Below are 22,036 nucleotides of genomic sequence, written 5' to 3'. Positions count from 1 at the left end.
ACGATTTGCTTTGTATGACTGCGTGGTATGTGAATATATCTCAATAAAATGAAGATTAAAAAAAAAAAAAGTAAATGAACAGTGGAGAGAGGAGAGGAATGAGATGTTTTGGATGTTCTTTTTTATTTTTATTTTTATTTTATTTTTTGGAGTAATGAATGTGTTCACTTTGATTGTGGTGATGAAAGCACAGCTATATGACAATACTGTGAGCAAGTGATTGTACACTTTGAATGATTGTATGTTATGTGATTATATCTCAATAAAATTACATTAAAAAAAAAAACAAAAACCAATTGATGGAATCTATGGAAATGAAAGGCAAAACACAAGAGATGAAAGACACAATGGAAACATACAACAGCAGATCTCAAGAGGTGGAAGAAAACACTCAGGAACTGGAGAACAAGGCACCTGAAAGCATATACACAAAAGAACAGATAGAGAAAATGGAAAAACATGAGCAATGTCTCCAGGAACTTAAAGACAAAATGAAAAGCAAGAATTTATGTGTCATTGATGTCCCAGAAGGAGAAGAGAAGGGAAAAGGGGCAGAAACAATAATAGAGGAAATAATCAATGAAAATTTCCCATATCTTATGAAAGACATAAAATTACAGATCCAAGAAGCACAGCATACTCCAAACAGAACAGATTAAATAGACCTATGCCAAGACATTTGAAAGAGATTTTAAGTATAATATTTAAATAATCAGATTATCAAACATCAAAGATAAAGAGAATCCTGAAAGCAGCAAAAGACAAGCAATCTATCACATACAAAGGAAGCTTGATAAGACTATGTGTGGATTTCCCAATAGAAACCATGGAGGCAAGAAGGAAGTGGGGTAATATATTGAAGATACTGAAAGAGAAAAACCACCAACCAAGAATCCTGTATCTAGCAAAACTATCCTCCAGATATGAGGGAAAGCTTAAAATATTCTCTGACAAACAGACAATGACAGAGTTTGTGAACAAGATACCTGCTCTACAGGAAACACTAAAGGAAGCACAGCAAATAGAAAGGAAAAGACAGGAGTGAGAGGTTTGGAAAACAATTTTGGGAGATAGTAGCACAGCAATGTAAGTACACAGAACAAGGATGACTGTGAATATGGTTGAAAGAGGAAGGGTGGCATCATGTGGGACACCAGAACAAAAGATGAATGATAAAGACTGGGACTGTGTAACTCAGAGAAACCTAGGATGCTGAATGATTATAATAAAAGGTACAAATACGTTTTTACGTGTGGTAGAAAAAATTAATGTCAACATTGCAAGGTGTTAAAAACATATATGTGAATCCATAAAGAAATCTCCAAGAAAATGGTCTATATATAAAAATTTCAATTTCTTTAAATGGAAAAAATCTACATTTCACATTTTCAATGACAGAATGATTTTAAATGACCATGTCATGATGCAATACTAAGAAGTTCATGCAAAATATAACAGGTGGAGGCACAATAATGAGAAACTCTTGAGATCAAATTTAAGAAGAAAATACCAGAATGTTAGTTTCACTTCACATCATTACCTGTCAAGTGTCAGGCATAAAATCCAGGACTCAGGGATCTGGATTTTTTCTCTCATCTCATATCAAATGATGGTCCATGAATTGTAGTTGAAACTGAACTGGACCAATGCCAGTTGAATATTTATTCATTTTCTTCTCCTTTACGTCTTCTACAATCTTTATTATTTATTTAGAAAGAGATTTTAAGTATAATATTTAAATAATTATATTTTACTGACTACTTCCTATGGGAAAAACATTTTTAACACATTTTAAACTGTCATTTTTATTGAAGAATTTCTTTGCCACTGAAATCACCTTCACTATGAATAAATTAGCAGACATCAAAATTTTCAAACACGTCATTGTATTTATAGCCTCAACCAGATATATTTAAAGACTGTTGAATAATCACACTATGGTTTTGAGATATTTTGCTAGAATTAAGTATAGGGTTTGTTTTAAGTGTCTCCAGAGATTATCTGGCATTTAATCTATTTTTCCAGGTAAACATTTATACAAACTTCCTAATTCTTGATTACTTCAAGTATGGTTAGCTTGATTACTAATAATGACTATGAACAAAGCAAATATTTTCAGTAAAAAAATTCTAGCATTGATGACTATTTACAAAACACTATGTATATGCAAAAATTATTCTAGTATATTAAATGGAGCTATTTTAAACACATTACCTGGTTTGGATATAAAGAACTTGCAAATTCATCAAATCCTAAATACTTAAGACATCTGGCTATAAGATGATGATCTGCTTCTTGCAAAAGTTCTGGATATTTTTCCATTAAGGAGTGGATCCATTTCATCATTTGAAAAGCTATACTTAGATCCTTTGAGGTTTTGCCTTTGTAGAGAGTAAATAATAAAGTTGCTTTATAAAGATGATCAGAACTAACAAATGTTTCATTACCTAAGATTAATCATTCAGTCTATCAATTAACTGATAGACTAAACTCACTATCTTGCTTGATATTAATGAAGATTTATTTAGAGGAGAGAGGACTGAACTTAATGACTAATATAACTTTAAAATGCAACTATCCTCATTTCATCACCTCCATGGATAATGGGAAGTAGCAGAGCAAGTACTTAGATAAAAAAGAAAACCTTCATAGTTCATGATAGAAATAAGATTATTAAAGCTCAGGTTTGTATAAGTTTCTAGGAAACAATCTTCCCTCCACCTATTATTGTCATATTACTTCTCTACTATGTTCAAATAAAAATATGTATATGACTTTAAATATCTGGTCAAAACCTTAACATTTTTTGAATCCTACTCTTGTCTATGGATAACTTTGCAGTAATCACTTCAACCCTCCCAGTCAGTCAATTTGGACCTCCAAATACAGACTTCGCTAATCTCTCCATTACCATATGTTGAGTTGTACCATGTGTATCCTCTTCAATCCACTGCCACTGCCAATGATTTCATACTCAGTAGGTTGGGGCTGTTTTGGTGCCCCATTTCTTCTAACAACCCCATGTTTTATATGGTTAACAAACATCACTGAACTCCTACTGAATGCTATAAGTGGGTACAAAAGAAACATAATGCTGAGCTCTTCCACTCCAGTTGCCTGCTGTCCATATAGAGACAATGCATAGCCCTTGACCTCCCCAAATAGAGCATTAGTGGCAATAGAAATTTATGCTAAATGGAATATTTTAGGAAGACTTTATGGAAAGATGTCCCATGTAATGGACTTGGAAGACAGGTAGAATTTAGGAAGATGAAAGACAAGGAGAATTATCTGTAGAAAATACTGCTAGCTCTCTATTCAATATATATCACCCAATGTTCCTTACATATCCCTATAGCATCACAATCTGCAATGTGTCCAGGTTAAAAAAATCTACATTTTCCAACATATCTTACAGTTAGATGTAGACCTATGACTAGGTTCTGGTTAATGATATCCAAGTAAAAGGTGATGAAATTTCTAGGAAAGCTCCTTAAAGGGAAACATACAACTGGAATGAAAAAAATTTATCTTCTTCCCTTTCTCCTAGTATTTGCTAGAATGGAGCCATCCAGGAACATGAGGCAGTTTGAAGAATGGAAGCCAATCACCAAGGATAATGGGGTATAAAGATAGAAGAAACTGGTCACTGATGCCCCCGTGGAGCTGCCCTAGCAGCCCAGGACTGGTTGCCTCTGGACTTCTTCTAAATGTGAGTGAAATAAACATCTATCTTCTTTGGCCACTGTCAATTCTGATCTCTCTTAGAGGCAGCCAACTGCAAATCCTAACATCCTGGATGAGGCAAAATACATAAGCTAAAGCTTATTCCTCTCACTGTCATGCTATACTGAGGGCAGAATTCAGGATACAATGAGAGTTGGGATAAAAAATGAAAACTAAGAACTTGGTGATGATGTATAAAATGGATTTGAGTGTGGAGATGCTCCAGACTGAGAGACCAATGAGGTTTATTTAGAAGACTTGCCAGTTTGAGTGTGTTCTGACACCTGATCATTTCAACTATTATCAATTTACCCATCTCTACCCAGCCCTATTTCCCCCTTATCTTTCTCTTGCTGTGTCTTCTTTTCTTTTCTACTACCTGCTATAGGGATTGATAAAGCACAGCAAATGGAAAGCCACAGCAACCTTCAGAAGAATCCTATGTGCTAGGTAGGCATGATCCTAGTTTTACACAGGGGGAAAACTTATGGTTTGGATCTCCTGAGGGTGAGTGACAGACTCTACCTGAGTGCCTCACCATCTTTGTTTGTCCCTTTAGCGATGTTCATATTTTGTAAACAGTTCTTCTTAAAACACTATCATTGATTTTGCTTTTGAATACACAAAATATTTTAAGCTAGGACCCTCTCTGAGATTTCATTATTCATTGGTAAAACAGAAACAGTAAGACTTGTCTTGGAGGGTGTTCTAGTTTGCTAATGCTGCTGGAATGCAAAACACCAGAAATCGATTGGCTTTTATAAAAGGGGGTTTATTTGGTTACACAGTTACAGTCTTAAGGCCATAAAGTGTCCAAGGTAACACATCAGCAAATGGGTATCTTCACTGGAGGATGGCTAATGGTGTCCAGTAAACCTCTGTTAGCTGGGAAGGCACATGGCTGGCATCTGCTCCAAAGTTCTAGTTTCAAAATGGCTTTCTCCCAGGATGTTCCTCTCTAGGCTGCAGTTCCTCAAAAATGTCACTCTTAGTTGCACTTGGGATATCTGTCCTCTCTCAGCTTCTCCAGAACAAGAGTCTGCTTTCAACGGCCATCTTCAAACTGTCTCTCATCTGCAGCTCCTGTGCTTTCTTCAAAGTGTCCCTCTTGGCTGTAGCAAGCTCACTCCTTCTGTCTGATCTTATATAGTGCTCCAGTAACTTAATTCAGACCCACCCTGAATGAGCAGGCCAACATCTATATGGAAATTATCCAATCAGAGTCATCACCCACAGTCGGGTGGGGCGCATCTCCATGGAAACATTCCAAGAATTACAATCTAATTAACACTGATAGGTCTGCCCACACAAGATTGCATCAAAGAATATGGCTTTTTCTAGGGGACATAATACATTCAAACTGGCACAGAGGTTTTTGTAAAGATAAAATCAGATTATGTATGCAAAGCTTCCATGCAAATTTCCAGTTAATAAATGCAGCTATCATCATTATATTTTTATTAATTTTTCCAATTCACTGAAGCAAGAAAAATAGAACTGCATACCTTTATCTTGGCAATATTCTTTCCATGCTTTCAAGCACACAGCTAACCCTACCATTTCAACTTGAAATTTCACTGAATTACTTTTACATGGTTTCAAAAAATCTTACAACTTCTTTATTCCACAGTTTAAATTCTTTTTCCTTTTCTGTTCAATAGAAAATGAGAGAGCATTACATTTTTGTTCTTCTTTCTGTTCTTTGGCAATAACCTCTTCTTATTCTCTCTAGCAATTATCTTAGCTTTGATATCCTGCCCAAAATGGAAAGAAACATATCCTGAAACATAATGGAAGTACGCCAAGTGACATTTCATTAATGAGACAGTATTTTTAAGGTTGTACTGATGACTTTTACCATCATTATATTCTTGAATAGGCACAATTTTGGTTTCCAGATCTGTTTCTTATAATCAAAGCCTCTATTAATTGAAACCTTAGGAAATTTCAATTTAGTAAGCATAAAAGCTCTGTTAAGATAATGTTCTAGATTTCCAGTGCCATCGATTATATATGAAGGAGTAAATGTTATAAAATCAATGAGACACTAGATGGAGGTTCTTTCACATCTCCATGCACCGGTACCTGTTGCTTTCTTGGAATCACCTTTCCTCTTTCATTCCTCCCCAGTCTCCTCTTTCACCTCTCTTCACCTTTGAAGATCTTCTTTCCTAAACCCCTCCTGACTCTCCCTAGCCTGCTTTTCTGTTATAACCTAAGCATCTCTCTATTAAAGCACTCACCAACATGTCCTGTAGTCATGATTTACTTACAATTCTTCCTTTCTACACTGAGCTTCTCAAGTTGAGAATGTACCATGTTCATCCTAATGTCCCAAGTGCAAAGCAGTTCATCCATAATGTTTGATGAATGAATGAGGAAAGGGAGGGGAGTGAAGAAAAGGTGCTGATAGAAGAACAACATAAACCCAACTGATTTGTTTAGGAAACTAGAAATTTATTAAAGATTGACTTAAAGTGCCCACTGGAACTACTTTTACTATGTTTAACAAATTGATTTATTAGTCCACCAATTAAAACTGTTCTAACAGCAAAAGAATTTCAACAGTCACCATTATACCACTTAGTCATGATATTATATGTAAATTTTCCTATAATAAAGTCAATTACAGTTATCACCACTTAACTAGTTTATTCTGATCAATTTTACTTTAGTTTCATTTCCCATGACTTTACTATGCTGACTTGGCAAGGCAGATGTGCAGCCAATGCCTCTGTTCATGATTGGTTTAGTTAAACGGGTGTTCACTAATATTTAAAACCTTTGACCTTAAGAAGAGCTTTTAGTGTAAACAGTGCAGATGTCTTTACCAATTTTGAGGCCAGCAGAAATATACAGCAGCCTAATGAGAGGTCCATTTTCATTAAAAAGATAGCAAAATCATTACCCTAAAAACATAAAATCACAAAATATAGTTTTAACATAAAAATTTCTTTACTTATATATTAATACTATCAGGACTATTAGCTGATCATTTTTCACATCACAAGTTATTAGTATCATGGTTTCAAGAATACATTTAAACTTTCCTTATTTACTCCCAGTACAATCTACAACTGGGAAAGGGGTTGAAGAAGGACATCCTAAGAAGGAAGATCAGATGGTAAGTAATTGAGAGTTCTTATTTTCCACTTATACCAAGGTGGTATACTGATTAATTACTTAAATATTTGGAAAAGTGTAGACAAACTTTATAATTCAAGCCAAAAAAAGCAGAAAAGTATTTTATATCCATTTTATCCACCTATGTATAAAAAGTTTCTTTGTCACTAATTAGTAAACATCTATATTTTAACCTTATTTCAACATTTCTAAATCCATGCCTTTATTCATTTAATGCTTTCTAATGTTTATTAAATAAACATTTTTATTATGCATAGGACCCATACATAACCTTTTACATGCAGGCTTAACTTTCTTAACAAGTAAGTAAAGTATTAAGCAATCATAAATAAAAGGAAAAAGCATAGCATTAAAAGAAACACTGAAGGTGAACAAACAGCTTAAGACACAGCAAAGCACAGTGAAAATACTTGATAGAATTTGCTAAACCTATAAAACTACATGTGCCTTTTTGCTCTTGGGTTCACTGAAACCCTTCTTTGGGTCCATAGCCTGAGTTACAGTGAGTTTTGATGAGACTGATTTTAGTGAATTCCCATAAAATCACTGGAAAACATGAAACTTTTGCACAGATTTAAGAATACTAGGATCCTTAGATTTTTCTGAAGAAAAAGAAAGACTTCAATGTAACATTCCCACATTTTTCACTAACATTATTACTGATTCTTCACACCATCCAACCCACACATGAACCTTTTAGTTTTTAAGCAATAATTTAAACTGATTACCTTTGCTAAAGAGGAATAATTTGTTCAGCTCTCTATTGTATGTAAAATAATTCCTGGTCTTATTATAATAGGGAGGTGACAAAAAAGTCTTTCATGGTCCACCTCCAAAAGCAAATATAAGGGTGCTACCAAAAAATGACAGATTCTGGACTTTACCTCTGCCATGTGCCCTGAAAATGGTGTTGAGAAGAAAGTAGAGGCAGAGGTGAGAAGGTATCATACAGGACATTCTGGCTTCTTGCAATCCCATATAGGAAAATCCCTGCTGGGGAAAATAGCCATAGAGTCAGGAGATTGGCACATGAGAAAAGCAAAAATTTCATTCATATTGTAAAATCCAGTGACAGAAAATTCCAGGAATCCAGGTATGATTAACTCTCATACCAAAAGAAAACTCACTTAAAGGGAAAAAATCTAGTTGATTAAAATTTTCTTTGCCTGAATCTACACATATCAAACCAAGCCACATTAAAGGTTGTTAATGGCTAATCCATAGTGTCACCTCACATCTTGCATACTACTGGTACCTAGTTATATTAGCAAGAATGGGAAGTATGCCATAAAAGCATGCTTACTGTCCACACTTTTATACTCATCTGAAATTGTCAGCCCAAAGGGTAGGATGAATATGGGAGTAGAAAAAGATGGGATGAAGACAAGGAATTAGCTGGAGAGACAAAACCCCTTTTTCAATCTCTGGTTACCCACTCTGAGTGGTTCCAAAGACGTCCTGTTGCAGTTTCAACGCCCCTGAGCATGAACACAGATCAAATGCTTGCACAGATCAAATGCTGCCATCAATTGGACCTAGTGAAAGCAGCTGAAATTACTTGAAAGTCCATGGTTCTTTAATATGCTTGACTTCAAAGAATACTCAGATTTTTTAAATGACCATCCTTCCTTTAAACAGTTTTGACATTTGAGGAGACAGATGTCATATTTGTGCACTTCCTCCTGAGACACCTGCATACCTAACTATATGTACATATCAGTAAACAAAGTGGGAAATTTTCATTAACTTCCTTCCTGATAATACAATAAGTTTTTGGTATACAATAAAAAGCAGAAAGTGAAATTGATCTAAATGTATTTAATCAGAGTCACAAAGCTTACCATCAAACTGACAGTTTGTCCTTTCATAACCATCACTAAGCGTTTGTGAGAATGCCAGTGTACAAGTTCATCAAATTCCTTTGTTTAACCAGTGAAGTAACAATGGGATCACTGTGAGACAAAAGGAAATACATACATATTATAAATTGCATGTCTCCAGATACAACACAAAGATTTCAACTTTATAGTACTTTAAAAATTCATAGCTCACTTTTCTCTTTCTGTGATATAATGTGAATGATAGAATCCAAAGGTTAGCTGATGAGAGTTTTAAGAATCCAGAATCCTCTCCATTTCTCTAAGTGTACCATTAACATCAACAAATATTCATTAAAACCATGTGGCTGGAATGATTTTGCTCTAAAATTAAGACCACATAGATTTTTATCTAGCAATGACTAAAGGACACTGATAAATTTAATGTTAAATTTATTTTGTGTTAAACATATATTCCATTTAATATACTGATTTAATATATTGATTTTAAATATTCTTTGATTAAAGATTAACAAATTCCACAAGTATCTAATGAGGCACACTTCTGGTTCTATACCCCTTTCAAAAAGGCAACTCTTTCAAAATATCTCCCACAAATGTATTAACCATGCTAGATGACCTTGCAGTAAAGCCCAATTAGGCATATTTTCCTTGGAGCTTTCTGTAAGCAAATAAAAAATTCAGACAAAGTCAAATGTAAAACTTTCATATAGAAATATTACACATTATTTTCTAAAATTCACATTGGAAAACACTTTGTATTATTCTTATTTACATAGATCAATTTCAGCCCTTCCCATAAAACTAGTTCTCACATTAAAACATTTTGGCACAAAGCAGAGTATAAAGGTATAGATGACATTTAAGCATTCAGGTAGCTGGGTAGAGAGGTAGAAAAGAAGGAAAGGGAGAAATAAAGTTACCTAAGTTTCCTATTTAAAGTGTTTATTCCTTTTGTAATTCCCTATGTGAGATAAGATTCTCAAAGATGGAAGTCTCATTTAGAGATCTCCTGTGTACACACACACACAAACTTTTATGAAAATGAAATTTAGAAAGTAGGGAAAAATGCATTTATTAATGAAATTACTTGATTCCACTACAGTATTCTCTTGGGCAATCCTTGATTTCATATATGTATGTGTGTGTGTGTACATAAATGTGTGTGTGTATACACTGCATTCCAAATACATGTGTATGTTGATATTTTTGAATATTACATGTAAAATAAACATACCATATATATCCTATTATATAAAGATACATGTATATAACAATCCAAACACCACAATGGGCTAATGAACAACTTTTTACTTGGTCTCTGTTTTGTATTCTAGTTAAATACAGCAGAAGCTGCTGCCTCCCTGCCTGCTATCCCCTTGGTGCTCATGTTCCTGGTTGCCCTGATGCCTACCCACTATGAGCCCCTGCACTCTCAGCTCTCTGTCTTGCACTTTTTCTTCTTACAACACATGTGAAGTCTGCTAGAAGTGCTGAGGACAGCCCTCAGCTAAAGGCTGGGCAGGTTTCAGAGGACTAATACCATAGCTATCTACCATTCCCAGAGATTCAACCTGAAATTTACCTCTGCTTGCCCTACTCATTAACACATCCTACATTCATTTTCTTCCCTTCCTAATCTTACCCCCCCACTCTCCTACTGGGGCTCCTTGGGATCAATAAAGGGCTTGCACTCCAGGCTCTTTTTCTGATGGAACTTATCCTGACAAAGGGGAAAGTGGTGTATGTTCTTCCCCCATATTCTGAAAAATATCCTATGTCAAAGCATCCTAAGCTCCCATGAGCTTTCCTTCTTATATCCCTCCAGGATCATCTCCTGCTACCTGAAATTAATCATATAGAAATATCTTCAGTGATGTGTTGATGGAAAAATAAATTTTTCTTTTTTTTCTGAAATTGTCCACAATTACTTCTTCACTCTTAAATTATATTTTAGGAATCATATGCAATTCCACTGTATTCTGATTTCTATCTTTTTTATTGGGAATTCTGTTATTAGACTAATTTTTGTTCCATTGTAGTGAACTCTGGCTCTTTTAAGATTTTTTTTATGGGGTATTCTGCAATTTCAATATGTCATGTCTAGCTTGTCTATTTGTGAGTGTATACGGGCATGTGTTCAATTTATTCCATTTGTGACTCACAATACTTCCTGAATGTGCAAATTCTTGTCTTTCATTAATCCAAGAAAGTGCTCAGCTATTATCTTTTCAAATATTGCCCAACCCACACAAGTCCATTCTCTCCTTCTGAACCTCTAAATGGTTAAGGTGGAGCTTTCTCTTACTATCCTCCAAGTTTCTTAACATCTCTTTCATATGTTTCATCTCTGCTTTTAACTACTGTAATGGTTAATTTTACATATCAAATTGACTAAGTTATGGTGTCCAGTTATTTGGTCAAACACTGGCCTAGATGAAACTGTGGAGGTACTCTGTAAATGGGTTTAGCATCTACCATTAGCTGACTTTAAATGAAGGATGTTACCCTCAATAATGTGGGTGAGTCTCATCCAATCAGTAGGAGACCTTAAATGAAAAGAACTGAGAGTTCCAGAAATAAGAAATTCCACCTGAAGACTACAAACTCTACTTCTCTCTGAGTTTTCTCCTCTATGGTTTTGGACCAAAGATTCCAACATCAACTGTTAACCAGAATTTCTGGCCTCTGACCAGCCCTATGGAATTTGGACATGCCAATCATACAGTTGCAAGCCAATTCCTTAAAATAAATCTTTTTATATATACCATGTACATATATACACACAGATACATATTCTTTTGATTCTGTTTCTCTGGAGAACCCTGAGTGGTAAAACTAAATAATTCTTTTGATCAATTCCCAGTTCATGAATTCTCCAAGCAACTTTTGAACCCATGTGTTTGCAATATTTTTCACTTTTACAGTTCTATTTTGTTATTTTAAACTGTGATTAATTTTTTACAGTTCTTCTTTTCCCATATTTCAAATTTCATATTGTATTTCTTTAAACATTGTTAAACACATGTATAATATACCCTGCTTGTGATAATTCTAAAATTTTTGAAGTACTTGGATATCTAGTTCTGTGGCTTACTGTTTCTCTTAGTGGCTGATTTCCTCTAGTGTTTTATAATTTTGTATTTGAGCTCGCATTTGGTAGTGTCTTATCTCTGGAAATTATCTATAAAGAAGTTGTCTGTTCTGCTATAGAGAATTTGCCAGATTCCTTTGATCACTTTATTTTAATTTTCTGGCTAATTGTTGTCTTGTGCCTATCAGTAGTGTAAATTTATCCCCAGATTCTTGGGAAGGTGGGTCTATGGTTACACATATTCAGATTGATTTATTTGTTCTACCCAGAAACAAGACCTGGTGAAGTCTTGTGGAATTCCTTTGCTGAAAAGCAGTATTGGGGCCTCTACCATTTTCAGTATACTCCTGAGATCATGGCTTTGTGCAGGGTCCTCAGTTCTACTGCAAACCTCTGGATCACTGTGTCCAGCAAATGTTCCCAAGGCCAGTGATGGCTTCAGGGTTGACTTTCCGCAATGGTTTCTAGCACACACACCCCTTTCATTTTTGCTCCCCTAAGATTTTTCTGACATTTTTTAGCTTAACTATAATTATACAAAAATTGTTTGTTATCTTTTATTCAGCATTTCAAATGTTTTGTATAAAGAGATTTTTCAGTTTATCTCTACTGCCCTCTTGCTGGAAATGGAAGTCACATATATCTGGCTTTTCTTTAACTGGCAAAAACATAATTACAAATAAAACATATAAATCTTCAAAATCAGAGTCATCACATACTATCTCAAAGATATGACAATAAAGATATTTTATTTTGTTATTAAAATGCATAGTGCCAGGAAATGGTTTATACTTGTAGAATTGAGTTAACACTGTTTTCAAAACATATTCAGGGGTATGATGCTTTAACCCCAAATTAATTTAAGGATTTATTACCTTTTACTGGTGATGGACTGTTTGTAAGAAAATGAAGTTCTATTGTTTGGAGAGGAAATGACTTTCCAACATCAAACTCTGACCAAGTTTGACACGGTTTCCAGAGATATTCATATTCCTTCATAATGACATTGCTCAAATTCAAATGTAGGCCTATATAACAATTAACAACACTAAATATTGAAAATTCTTCATATATTTACAGAAACATATATTTTAACCAAATTCATAGAGCTCCAAGATACTTGTCAAACAGTGAAATTTTCAGTGACTGCCCCATTGCACCTAAATGAAAATAGCTACTAGTGTTGACCATGTGATTGCAGATTTTAAAAGTGTATTTTGTTTTCATATTTGATAACTAAGTATTAAAATTATAAATATCTTAACTAACAAGAACAGATGCTGAATATTAATTATGCTTTAAGGTAACAAAAAATGTTATACCACATATAAGTTTGCAATCAATAAAACTGAATAAAAACTATGGTTTCTGAGAAGACAGAAAATTTGTAGAACACTGCTAAGTATATGTGTAGCTATTTAATTCCAATGCTTTCTATTAGAAGGAACCAGTTCTTAGAGGTCAAAGAAGCTTCAATAATGCTCAGTCAGTAACAGTCCTTTTAGTAGCACGTGTATGTGTGTTACTATTAAGAAACACTAGAAAATATATTCTAAGGAAATAATTGGAAAAAGAAAACCAAATTACATACAACAGATTATAAAGGAGCTTTATCTCTGGAAGAGAAATTAAATGATCGTAAATAGATAATATCGGCAGAATGACTACTTTAGACCAAATGTTATGAAGAAATATTATGCATGCATTTAAATGAAAAATTCACTGTTAAAATTATGCAGAAATGCCAAACAACCAAATTTCATATTTTTCCAAAACTTCTTATGGAATAATATTAAATGAAAATGAATTCATGATTTAAAACTTAAGTGATTTCAATTAAATAAAAATTATATACATATATAAACAAATTCTGGAAGAAACGAAATTGATTGCTTTTTTATATGCTGGAAGTATGGGGAAATGTTTTTGAAGTATTTAATCCTTTAGTATGTTTACCTCTGGGTGAAATTTTAATTATTGTAATATGTATTAAGGTGGTACCTTGAACATTTTCATTTTCATAGTAAAAAGTAATATTCCTCAAGAAAAGTTCATCACCTAAGTTGGAAAGATGAATTAAATTCAGATTCCCTACTTCAAAATTGTTTATATAACTTAGGATGAAATAGTCACACCACTTTTTCTGAAAATTGAAAACAAGACAAAGTTATTGTCATTCTCTATATTAGCAATAACCTATAGAAATACTGCATACCCTATGGTAATCCAGTTGAATGGCAAAGTGGCAGGGCTATCCCATTATTTAACAGAAGGCCATTCTGGCTGGGTAATAATGAAGGCTTTTACCTTAAAAGATTAAAGTATAAAATAAAATAAAAACTGACAAGCGGATTCAGTATAGTCCCTTATTCTGCATTGGGGAAATCAGTATTCAGATTTTAGTATGATTTATTTTCTCACACTGTAATCCACAGGTACAGTCCCAAGGCCACAGATTTCTGCTTTCCAGTGCGCCTCTGATTTTCATGTAGGCTTTAATGTTTTCCAATTTTGCTTTCATATCAAAAAAACATTTTTTTAAAGAGCATTTTGATTGTTAGGAATCTAGAAGATGCTGAATCCTTCAAACTGAAAGAATCCCTTCCACCTACAATGGTGTGCAGCTACCAGTTTTAAGACAATGAGGCTATGTTCCCATTAGCAGATGGTCCTCACCAACCTGCTTGCTTAGTTCATAGTAGACATAAATGCATAACATTGGCAAGTTAGCATCTGGTCAACCTTTCAGTCACAATAGTGTATAAGAGTTAAGCTGTGAGGGGAAGAACTGAGACTTATCTGCTCCGTATTCCCTTGATGATGAAAAACGCATGCCTTTCCACGTGTGAACTATTTATTTATCTGTATTGATATGGAATTTTAACCCTGCACTGTCCAGGGGAAATGTAACAAGGGCAAGCTGCATAAGTTATTTTAAATTTTCTAGATGCCACATTTAAAAAAATAAGAAGAGCTGAAATCAATCTTAATAATACATTTATTTAAACTACTATACCCAAAATATTATCAATTGAACATGTAATCAATATGAAAATATTAACAAGATACTTTACATTTCTTCATACTTATTTTTCAAAATTTGGTGTTTTTTCTATCACAGTATATTTCAATTCAGATTACCCACATTTCAAGTGCTCATTAGCCACTTTTGGCTGGCTGTTGGCTACTGCATTGGACAGCTTAGCTCTAACCAGGTGAGTCAGGAGGCTACCTAAAGTTCACAACAAAGTCAAAAATATCAAAGAAGCAGGAATCTCTGAATTATAGTATAGTTTTATCTACAAAGAAAACAATAAAGAGAGCTGCCCAGAGCCGTGTAGCTGTGGTTCTTACATTTCAGCATGCATTAGCCTTACATAAAAAGGGTGTAAAAACAGATTGGGTGGCCTCACCCCCAGAATTTCTGGATAAGTGTGCTTGGGATGGGGTTGAAGAATTCACATGGCTATTGTGGGTTGAATTGTGTCAACCCAAAAGACAGATTTTAGTCCTCATCCTTGGTATCTGTGAATGGGGCTTATTTGGAATTAGGGTCTTTGCAGATGTAATCAAGTTAAAATGAGGTTACACTGGATTAGGGTGGGCCCTAAATCCAATGACTAGGTCTTTATAAGGAAGGAGTTTGCAGAAAGAAAGACACACACAGAGGGCAGATGGCCGTGTGAAGATGGCAGTGGAAACTTGAGTGATGCACTAGAGAAGCCGGGGAATGCCAAGGACTGTGGCAACCACCAGGAGCCAGGAAGAGGCAAGAAAGGATCCTCCCTATGGGTTTCAGATGGAGCATACACCACATATACAATCTAACATTTCCCCTTTAAATCACATTCAGATATATGTTTCAGTACCATTAATAATGTTCACAAAATTGTGCTACCATCACCACCATCCATTACTAAAATATTTCAATCATTCTGGAACCTTGTACATTTTAAGTTGTAACTTCCCATTCTCTATCCTTACCTGTTCCCTAGTAACCTATATTACAGATTTTGATATTATAAGTTTGCTTATTCTAATTATTTCAAATCAGTGAGATCATATAGTATATAACCTTTTGTGTCTGGCTTATTTCACTCAAAATGATGTTTTCAAGGTCCATCCATGTTGTTGAATGTATCAGGACTTCATTCCTTTCTATGACTGAATAATATTCCATTTTATGTATTTAACACATTTTGTCTATCCAATCACTGGTTGATGGACACTTCTGGCAATAGTGAATAAAGCTGCTATTAACATCAATTTGCAAACCTCACTTCAAGTCCCTGCTTTCAATTCTTTTCAGTATATACCTTTTAGTGGGATTGCCAGGCCATATGGTAGTTCCATACTTAACTTTCTGAGGATCTGTCTTTCACAGCAGCTGCACCATTTTACATTGCCACAAGCAATGAATGAGTGTTCTTATTTCTCCACATCCTCTCCAACATGTTATTTTTCATTTTTTTTTTAGCAGCCATTCTAATGTGTGTGATTTGGTATCATATTGTGGTTGTGTTTTGCATTTTCCTGATGGCTAATGAAGTTGAGCATCCTTTAAAGAGCTTTCTGGTCATTTGTACAGCTTTCTTGGGGAGATGTCTAGTCACATCTTTTGCCCATTTTTCAAATGGGTTGTTTGTCTTTTTGTGGTTAAGTTGAAGGATTTTTTTATATATTCTGGATAATAAATGTTTACTGGATATATGGTTTCCAAATATTCTCTCCCGTTGTGTAGGCTGATGTTTTACTTTCATGATAAAATCCTTTGAAGCATAAAATTTTTTAACTTAGATGAGGTCTATTTTCTTCTTATGTTGCTTGTGCTTTGGGTACAAAGTCTAAGAACCATTGCCTAAAACAATGTCTAGAAGGTGCTCCCCTATATTTTTTTCTAGGAATTTGATAGTTCTTGCTCTTCTATTTAGGTTTTTGATCCTTTTTTTATCTTTATTGGGATTGTTCAGATATCATACAATTATCCAAAGATCCAAAGTGCACAATCAGTTGCCCCGGTACCCTCATACAGCTGTGCATCCATCACCACACTTAATTTTTGTTCAATTTTTAGAAACTTTTCATTACTCCAGACAAGAAATAAAGTGAAAGATGGAAAAAAAAGAAACAAAAGAAAGAAAAAGAAAAGGAAACTCGAATCCTCCCATATCCCTAACCAATCCCCCTCATTTGTTGACTCGTAGAGTTGGTATAGTACATTTGTTACAGTTTATGAAAGAATGTTGAAATACTACAAACTGTAGTATATAGTTTGCAACAGGTATATATTCCTTCCCTATATGCCCCTCTATTATTAACTTCTACTTGTATTGTCATACATTTGTTCTGGTTCATGGAAGAGTTTTCTAATATTTGTACAGTTAATCATGGATATTGCCCACCATAGGATTCAGTTTTATACATTCCCATCTTTTGACCTCCAACTTTCCTTCTGGTGACATATATGACTCTGAGCTTCCCATTTCCACCTCATTCACACACCATTTGGCACTGTTAGTTATTCTCACATCTTGCTACCGACACCTCTGTTCATTTCCAAACATTTAAGTTCATCCTAGTTGAACATTCTGCTCATACTAAGCAACCACTCCCCATTTTTAAGCCTCATCCTATATCTTGGTACCTTATATTTCATGTCTATGAGTTTACATATTATAATTAGTTCTTATCAGTGAGACCCTGCAATATTTGTCCTTATGTGGCTGGCTTATTTCACTCAGTATATTGCCCCTGAGGTTTTGACATCAACCCATTTTTTTTTAAGATGGTTTTGTTCACACACCATACATTCCATCCTAAGTAAACAATTGATGGTTTTCTGTATGGTCACATATTTATGTGTTCACCACCTTCACCACTATGTATATAAGGGCATCTACATTTCTTCCACAAGGCAGGAGGGAGAGTCAAAGAAGGTAGAGAGGGAAAAGAAAGAGGAGAAAAATGACAGTTAGGAAGTAGCAAAAGGAAAAGTAACCTTAAATCAAAGTAGGGTAAAGAGTCAGACAACACCACCAATGTCAAGTGTCTAACATGCCTTCCCTATCCCCCCCTCTTATCTGCATTTACCTTGGTATATCACCTTTGTTACATTAAAGGAAGCATAATACAATTGTTCTGTTACAGTCTCTAGTTTATGTTGATTGCATCCCTCCCCCAGTGCCTCCCCATTTTTAACACCTTGCAAGGTTGACATCTGCTTGTTCTCCCTTGTAAAAGCACATATTTGTACATTTTATCACAATTGTTGAACACTCTAGATTTCACCAAGTTACACAGTCCCAGTCTTTATCTTTCCTCCTTTCTTCTGGTGTCTCACATGCTCCCAACCTTCCTCTCTCAATCATATACATAGCTATCTTTGTTCAGTGTACTTACATTGCTGTGCTACCATCTCCCAAAATTGTGTTCCAAACCATGCACTCCTGTCTTCTCCTATCACTCTGCAGTGTTCCCTTTAGTATTTCCTGTAGGGCAGGTGTCTTGTTCACAAAGTCTCTCATTGTCTGTTTGTCAGAAAGTATTTTGAGCTCTCCCTCATATTTGAAGGACAGCTTTGCTGGATATAGGATTCTTGGTTGGCGGTTTTTCTCTTTTGGTATCTTAAATATATCACACTACTTCCTTTTTGCCTCCATGGTTTCTGCTGAGAGATCTGCACATAGTCTTATTAAGCTTCCTTTGTATGTGATGGATTGCTTTTCTCTTGCTGCTGTCAGGATTCTCTTCTCATCTTTGACATTTGATAATCTGATTATTAAGTGTCTTGGCATAGGCCTATTCAGATCTAGTCTATTTGGAGTATGCTGCACTTCTTGGATCTGTAATTTTATGTCTTTCATAAGAGATGGGAAATTTTCATTGATTATTTCCTCTATTATTGCCTCTGCCCCTTTCCCTTCTCTTCTCCTTCTGGGACACCAATGATATGTAGATTCTTGTACTTTGTTTCACCTTTAAGTTCCTGGAGACGTTGCTCATATTTTTTTATTCTTTTCTCCATCTGCTCCTCTGCGTGTAGGCTTTCAGGTGTTTTGTTCTCCAGTTCTTGAGTGTTTTCTTCTGCCTCTTGAGATCTGCTGTTGTTATGTTTACATTGCGTCTCATCTCTTGTGTTGTGCCTTTCATTTCCATATATTCTACTGGTTGTTTTTTGAACTTTCAATTTCTGCCTTATGTATGCCCAGTGTTTTCTTTACAGCTTCTATCTCTTTTGTGAAATATTCTCTAAACTTTTTGAATTGATTTAACATTAGTTGTTTAAATTCCTGTATCTCAATTGAAGTGTATATTTGTTCCTTTGACTGGGTCATAGATTCATATTTCTTAGTGTAGGTTGTGGTTTTCTGTTGTCTAGGCATCTGACCTCCCAGGCCACCCCAATCAGGTTTTCCCAGATGAGAACAATCTCAGGTCACAGAAGGAGGTAATATTTCACTATCTGGTTTTCCTGGTGGCTTTTCTTAGAGGATTCAGACACCTGTGGTTTTCTGCCTGGCAGATGCACCTGTCAGTCTGTCACTGTCTGTGTAAGAGGGTGTGGCCTGTGGCTCTCCTCCCCCAGGCTTTCGGGTCTGGTTCCAGAAAGACTGAAAGAAGGGCAGTAGAGCTGGGCCCTTCCCTTTCCTCTTGGGAAGCTATGCCCCTTCCAGAGATGTCATCTGCATATCAATTAGGTCTTTGTTTCTGTGACTCTGCTGATCAAAGTGTTTTGATTTTAAAATGGCTGAGGCCCTCTTTACTGCAAAGTGCTGCAGGCTGAGCACAGCTGAGGTTTTCTCCACAGAGAGAGAAAGGGACAGAAAAACTCCCAGGTTCATCCATCAGCCAGAGATAGCACCCAATCCTCTGGGCTCCCCGTCCTGAGACAGATATGTTCCCCAACTCTCTTGAAGTCAGTTGTCACCAAAAGCCTCTGTCTGCTTGTTGAGGATTCACTGTCTGTTTTGAGCAGTTAACATTAAAACCCCACTTGGAGCTGGGCTGAGAGAGTGCACCACATGGCTTCCATGAGGGAGGGGCTCTCGGCTCTCAGCTCACAGCTCTCAGCGTGGGTCTGCAGTTTTACTTACAGATTTTATGCTGTGATATCGGGCATTCCTCCCAATTCAGGTTGGTGGATGATGAGTGGACAGTCATGTTTGTCTCCCCGCTGTTATTCCAGGTTATTTACTAGTTTTTTGGTCATTTATAAATTGTTCCAGGGGGAACTAACAGTCTTCCACTCCTCCCTATGCCACCATCTTAGCTCCTCCCTCTAGGTTTTTGATCCATTTTGAGTTGATTTTTGTATATGGTGTGAAGTGTTCTTCTTTTTATGAAAATGGAGATCTAGTTTTTCCAGCACTATTTGTTGAAGAAACTATTCTTTCCCAACTGAACAGTCTCTGTCACCTTTTCAAAAATCAGTTGGCCATAAAAAAAGAGGGCTGAGTTTTGGGCTCTTAGTTCTATTCCATTGGTCTCTAAATCTGTCCTTGTGCCAGTACCATTCATTTTGATTACCATGGCTTTGTAATAAGTCTTAAGATAGGTAAGTGTGGGACCTCCAACTTAATTCTTTTCCAAGATGGCTCATATTATTCAGGACTCCTTACACTTTCATATAAATTTGATGGTTGACTTTCCCATTTCTGCAAAGAAGATTGTTAGAATTTTGATTGGGATTGCATTGAATTTATAATTGCTTTGGGTAGGATTGATATCTTCCAGTCCATGAACACAATATGCTTCCATTTATTTAGGTCTTCCTTAATTTATTATAGCATTGTTTTGTAGTTTTCTGTGTACATTCTTGGTTAGAGTTATTCTTAGATATTTGATTCTTTTACTTGCTATTGTGAATGGAATTTTTTTCTTGATTTCTTCTTCCTATTGTTCATTACCTGTGTATAGAAGCACTACTGATTTTAGGGTATTGATCTTGTATCCGACCACACTGGTGAATTCATTTATTAACATTAAGATTTTGTTGTGGATTTGTCTGAATTTTCTGTATACAGGATCATGCCATCTGCAAATAAGGAAAGATTTACTTCTTCCTTTCAATTTGGATGCTTTTCATTCTTGCCTAATTGCTCTGACTAGAACTTCCAGTAAAATGCTGAATAACAGTGGTGAAAATGGGCATCCTTGTCTCATGCTGATCTTAGAGGGAAAGTTTCAGTCTTTCACCATTAAGTATGATATTAGGTGTGTGTTTTCATATACTCCCTTTAACATGTTGAGGAAGTTTCCTTCTATTCCTAGTGTTCTAAGTGTTTTTATCAAGCAGGGGTGCTTCATTTTGTTAGATGCCTTTTATGCATCAACTGAGATGATCATGTGATTTTGTTCCATCATTCTATTAATGTGGTGATTACATTAACTGATTTTCTTATCTTGAACCAACCTTTCATAGCAGAGATAAATTCTGCTGGGTCAAGGTTTATAATTAAAATGTTGTTGGATTTGTTTTTTTGTTGTGAAAAGTAGTAAAATGAAACTTTTAGAAGATAATATCTGAAGAGAATATCTTCATGATTTTGAAATAGAGAAAGACTTTGTAAGTAAGACATAAAAGGCACAACATGGGAAGAATAAATTAACAAATTTAACTTTTTTAAAATTAAGAACTTGCAGTCATCAAAAGATAATATTAAGCAAAGAAAAAGACAAGCCACTTACTGGTAAGTATTTGCAACTTTATAACGGATAAAGAACATTCATATAAAAATATGAAGATTTACTTTAAATTGATAAGAAAAATCCACTCACGAAGTGAATATCCAAATGCCCAATATACCTCTGAAAATTAAAATTAAAATTACAATGAAACCCACTCAACTAGATTAGCAAAAATAAGAATCTGACAATAAAAAGTGTTGCAGAGGAGATACTGCAACAGGTGGGCTCATACTCCACTGGTTGGGTACTGCTTTGGAAATTGTTTGGACAAAATATAAGGAAAATGACAATATTTCATGAACAATGAAATTCCACTCCTGATGATACATCCTAGGACTAGAAAAATAATCTGTAAGGTTTTAGAAATAAGACTGAATTTTAAGAACTCTTACATGGATCACAAGATGTGTGTACAAAATGTTCATAGCAGAAATATTAATGGAAGCACCAAATTAGAAACAACTCAAATGTCCACAAAAGTAGATATTATAACCAAAATATGTAATTTCACACAATACAATACAGAGAGCAATAGAAATGAATGCTA

The 22,036-nt window shown here is 35.1% G+C and overlaps 1 pseudogene; it reads right to left on the bottom strand.

Annotated features, from left to right (window-relative positions):
• LOC119519049 overlaps positions 1-22,036 on the bottom strand; it is an 80,316-nt pseudogene that overhangs the window by 22,719 nt on the left and 35,561 nt on the right.

Source organism: Choloepus didactylus, chromosome 22 (assembly GCF_015220235.1).
Source record: "Choloepus didactylus isolate mChoDid1 chromosome 22, mChoDid1.pri, whole genome shotgun sequence".
NCBI lineage: Eukaryota > Metazoa > Chordata > Mammalia > Pilosa > Megalonychidae > Choloepus > Choloepus didactylus.
This window is presented reverse-complemented; position numbering and strand designations above follow the sequence as displayed.